We start from the raw sequence: 6000 nt of genomic DNA on the forward strand, positions 1-6000 counted from the left end.
TAAAAACACCATCAACATACCTCATGGATCTAGAGAAATCACTCCTCAAAATCATTTGGAACCAAAAGAGACCTAGAAGAGCAAAGACAGTTCTAAGCAGCAAAGGGAAGCCAGAAGAGATCACAATCCCTGACTTGAAGGTATACTATAAAGCAACAGTAGTAAAATCAACATGGTACTGGGATCAAAACAGAGCTGAAGATCAGTGGAATACATTAGAAGATACAACCACAACTACAAACACACTCAACTACCTTATCTTTGATAAAGGGGCCAAACATGTTCATTGGAAGAACGACAGTCTCTTTAATACGTGGTTTTGGAAAAATTGGCTCTCCATATGCTGAAAACTAAAACCAGACCATTGTGTATCACCATATACTAAATTAAAATCTAACTGAATCAAAGATCTGAATATTAAACCAGAAACACTAAATTTACTGGAGATAAATTGGGTAAAAATCTTTAAGACATATGGGTAGGTAGAGAAGGTAGAGAATTCATGAACAGGAATCAAACTGCATGGGAAATAATTCACAGAATCAATAACTGGGATCAACACTTATCAAAAAGTTTTGCATATCAAAAGAAATCTCCAGCATAGTGAAAAGAAAACCCTCAAACTGGAAAAGAGCTTAGTGAACTGCCCCTCAGACAAAGGACTTTTGTCTGAAACATTTGAAGAATTAAAAAAAAAAAAAATCAGACCCTGGAAATTCAAAGATCCAATTAAAAAATGGGCATCTGAGATGAATACACATTTCTCAGATGAAGAAATACAAACAGCAAATAAATACATGAATAAATGTTCAACATCATTACTCTTTAGAGAAATGCAAATTAAAACCACACTGAGATTCCATCTCACTCCTGAAAGAATGGCCAGGGTCAACAAAACCATCAATAACAAATGCTGGAGAGGCTGTGGGGAAAAAGGAACTCTCCTGCACTGTTGGTTGGAGTGTAGACTGGTGTAACCATTGTGGAGGTCAGTCTGGAGATTTCTCAAAAAGCTGGGATTGGAAGTTCCATTTGTTCCAGCTATTCCACTTCTAGGCATATTCCCAGTAGAACTGAAAACATATTACCACAGTGATATATGTTCCCCCTGTTTATAGAAGCACAATTTGTAATAGCCAGATCTTGGAAACAACCTAAGTGTCCATCAACTGAGGAATAGATAAAAATGTTGTAGTATTTTTATAATGGAGTACTACTCAGCTATAAAGAATATCACATTGAGATATTTATAAATAAGGGGGCGCAGCTTGAGACCATACTCATAAGCGAAATAAATCAAACTCACATATGTAAATATCGAATAATTTCCCTAGTGTAATAAATGATAAGAATACATAAAAGTATGTGGTAATCATAATTCCCCTTTGTATTGTTTTGAAGTCTTATATTGTTTTCATTCTTTAATTGGAGTGGTTTTATTCTGGGGTACTTGATTTTATTATCTGTGATGGTATGAACAGTTATTTTGAAGAAAACAATACATTATAATAGCTAGTGCTGATTTAATATCAGCTTGTTTTGAAGCCCCATCAAGCTTTTGTTCTTCTGTCTCCATCAGTTTTATCATGTTGTATCTTATTGGATTTTATTATATGTGATAGTATAAACAAAATTTTTATAGTCAAGTAGATAATATAGATACCGTTGTTCATTTTGATAGTTGTTTCTAAATACCTGTGATACTTTTACCCTCTTGAATGATTTTACACTGTCTTGTTATGTTTGATAGTATACGAAGGCATACTCAAATATTTCAAGAAAAGAGACACTATGGTAACTACTGTTATGTCGGGTTATCCTGTGGTGAAACACTACATTGCTTAAATTGTTCTGTTTTAACCTGTGTTGTCTTCTTTCACCTTAATCTCCCCCTTTTTATATATGTATTTTAAATAAAAAGAATAAATAAAAATAAAAACCTGAAAAAAAAGAGAGTGAAGGTAAAATTAAATATGTTTAAAGCAATAAATGGAACATTTAATATTTATACATCTTTGATGAAAGAAATAGTGAATTACTTCAGGGAAACAAAGAAAATTTAGAAATAAGAATAGATTGTAAGAAGCATTAAAACCTAACAAACATAAAGGAAAATGTTATTTGCCCTTCTGTTTGACCATTTAATGAGATTTTGCTACATTGTTTTTATTTTATATTTATGTGTAACAAAATTTAAAACACAATGTATTAGCTTCATTCTTATGCAGATATTTTCTCAGACATTAAGAATATATCCTATTGTAAATGTATATTTTTCATTAAACCTTGAAACCAACATGGTGAAACACAAAATATATAAGGAAATAATTGGACACAATAGAATGAAATAAAACACTATCAAATTTTTTGAACTATATGGAACAGCTATGGGGAAAATTCTGAGAACACATAGAGCCTTTTCAGATATTTTTGTTTTTTAAGCATACGGGATAATTTGTTGCCCAGAGTTTGAAAATATTCTTCTGTTTCTTCAATCTGCAGAGTGTATGGTATTTGCAACTAAAAGATTTGTAACTCTAACTGGAATAAAGCAATATTTCCATGCCACAATTTCCAAATTGAATGATAGCATCCTTTTCAGTATCTCCATAAGAGAGAAGAAACATCTATTTTAAAGTACAAGCAAAAATTATCTCAATGTAATATTATTCCAAAGAATCTGCAGAGTTTATGCTATTTACAACCAAAATATTTGTATTTCAAACTGGTGTAAACAAATGTTTCCACATTCTGGTGAGTGACAGCCATCTTTTTAGTAAATCCAAAAGGCAGAAAAGACATCTTGCAAAATTATCTTACATAATATTTTTCCAAATTGCACCATGCCATCAAAGTGGTCCCATTACAATCAACAAGGAATTGGCCAAACCACAGGGGCACACTGTCAATCTCTTTGTCACCACAAAGTAGTGTGACAAAGTGGTCGCTTTTAAATAAAGTACAGTGCTTATTCATGATTTTAAAAAAAGCAAACTGAAACAACTAAAGATATTCAGTACAATGCTAGCTCAAGAAAACTAAATTTGAATTTTACACTGCTTTTCCTGCATTATCTATTACTAGGATTATCTTGGTGTTCAATTTTAAAATTCTTTCTTCATACCAATCCCTATGACCATGCATTTGAGGTAAGAAAGGTAAATAATTTGAAACCTAGGGCTCCAAGGACAATTGGAAAAGAAGTAATAATAAAAAGCATATAAAACATTTTAAGGAAAGTAGCTAGAGAAAGAAAGTATGTTGAATAACACAGTACACAAGCTTAGGAATATAGAGAAAGCTTATGAAAAATTTTCAGATGATCAACTAATTTAAGACATTTAGTCTTTTTTTTTTTTTTTTTTTTTTTTTTTTCTGTACCAGGAATTGAACTCATGACCTTGAGTTTTGCAGGCAGGTGCTAATGAGTCTTATAGATTCGATATTAAGGTAACATAGAACAGGAAATAAAGCAAGCACTGCATCAGAATCCCATAGAGAGGCCCAGTTGCTACCCATGTTCGCAGCTTTCTTGCTGCTTTGGACACACAGGAGACACATGGCAGCTGCAGAAGAGTAAAGGACGTGTGAGTCACCTCGACACCAAGAGGCGATGGCCTCAGCATCCCATTTGCCTTGGATATTTATCTAGGCATGTGTACCCACACTTTGTAGGCTGGTGGCAGCTGCCCCTTTCCAGAACAGAGAGTTCACCATAGAATAACAGACAACTGCACCTCGACACGCTGATTCTAACTCAGTATGTTCCAAGGTACTGCCCTGTGAAAAGACAGACTCAAGACCAATTTTCCATGCACATCTGTGTCAATTTAGTCCTGATATTTATCTTTTACTTTTAAAACTTACCCTTATACTGCAAAAAATGCGAACAGCATGAAATCCAGGAGAATATTTCCATACTCTACAAGAGTAGAAAAAAAGAATATCACTTGAGAAAGAACTTTCTCATACTTTGGTTGTGGTGTGTAATCTTCAGTTTTGCACATCTACTTATATAGAATGCTGTTCTTCTATACATTATAGTGATACTACAATGTGGCTGTAGCTTTAGTAACTTTTGCCAAGTTAAACATTTCCATATTTGAGCATTAAAAACTATCCATAAAGTATAAGAAGAATGGGTGAACATTACTATCAAATCCATCTCTGTAAAGTTAGTACCACATATCTTTCATTCAGACCCCAATTCTTAACACTCAGTTAAGTATGAAGACGATACTAGGCCTCTAATATTTGTTTCATAAATGGCATATGCATATGCCACTTTATACTATTTGAACCTTGGCGAGAGAAGGATTACATGAAGATTAATCCTACTGAAAATAGCTAGCCTCAGACCTGGTACATAGTAGATGTATTAGTTGACTAGCCCTGCTTTAACAAAGTGCTGTACAATAACTTCGAGTGGTTTAAAATGACAGAAATGTGTTCTTCAGTAGTTCAGAAGCACAGAACATCAAAACTGAGCTGTCAGAAGTAGTGTTTTTTTCTTTAAAAAACAGGACACATTTTTTTCTTTGCCTATGTGCTAGTTTATACTGGTTACAGATGATCCTTAATCTGTAGCCACCTAATTCCTGGACACCAACCTGTGTGCTGAGTAGCTTTGTCTCTCTTTCTCTTGTATTGATGAGTTCTCTCTCATCATATTGGAGTAAGGGTCTTTCTGACTCAGTCTATGAAGTGAGATTCCTTTATCTGTAAATAAGGTCATGTTCTGACCTTCTGGAAAGGGTGTGATTTTGGAGAAACAATATTTATTCCTCATCAGTCCATGATCACTGACCTTGAAAATCATCACTGAATAAGCATTTGAATGTATGCCACTAAAAGAAAACATGATTAAATATTGAATTGATAGATCTCATGTTTTATATGCAGCTGTACAGAAAAGTTGAAGTGAAAACATTCAAACACGACTCAAATATGAATGCATTTCTACCTCTGACTTCTGACATAGTTCAGAGTTTTTAATTTGCTTGGGATCCTTTTGAGATTGCTGCAGACTCATTTGGAGTTACACTCCTTCTACTCTGTCAGAGACCACCCAATACTTGCTCATCTGCTTAAACTGACCAGTTTTAAGCCTAGAGCAATGCTTATTCTATCTTTTTAATCTTGGAATAATGAGATGGGCAGGAGAGAGCAGGTAATTTTGCATTTCTTTTCCATGTGGAATGGGAGTATATTACCTTAAATGTTAGAGAAAATAAAAGAACATTGTGTCAGTCTTGATTTTTTGTCTCTGTCTCGTACAGATATCCATCTCCATGTTAAGAATGTTTTCCACTAGATATATTTCTCCAACTAACTCCATGACACTGCTTTCTTCAATTGATCCACTTTTCTAACCAATTATCACATTGTCAAGTAAGACTGCCTTCCATTCCACCAGACACTTATTTCACTTTGTCATTCTGTATATTTTACTATTTAAAAATCTGCAGTATTACATATCTACTTGTGTTAGTGTTATATCATCATTTATTTATTACTTGAACTCTCAAGAATGCAAATATTCCAACTTGCATACATATAAACAAATCTTCATGTAAATAGATGTTATAGAAATTTCTTTAAAGGTACAGCAATGAATGTGTAAAGACATACTATCAAATATTGTTTTCTAAATATACACATAAATTTAATATGAACTTTAAAGTTTTACTGTATAATAAAAACATTGCAAATCATTCATACATTAATATACATAGGATTTTCAGAGTTAGTACAAATTATGTTTCAATTTATTTCATTGCCTATAGTCTCAGGTTTGTATTCATTTTGAGCACATTCTATTAATAAAGGGAATTTGCTTGCAAATTTCATTTAATCTGTCTCATAGAAAAATTTTACCACCGTTAATTAGGTGATGCTTGTGACTGAAATATTGGCCACAACAATATAAAAGCTCTTATGCTTGAAAAAAGAGTAAAAGATATAAAATATCTTGCCCAGCCTAGGACACTTCAGATGTGC

The sequence above is a fragment of the Cavia porcellus genome, unplaced genomic scaffold (assembly GCF_034190915.1).
Source record: "Cavia porcellus strain 051 isolate PalLab524CR breed Dunkin Hartley unplaced genomic scaffold, mCavPor4.1 scaffold_4, whole genome shotgun sequence".
NCBI classification, from domain to species: Eukaryota; Metazoa; Chordata; class Mammalia; order Rodentia; family Caviidae; genus Cavia; species Cavia porcellus.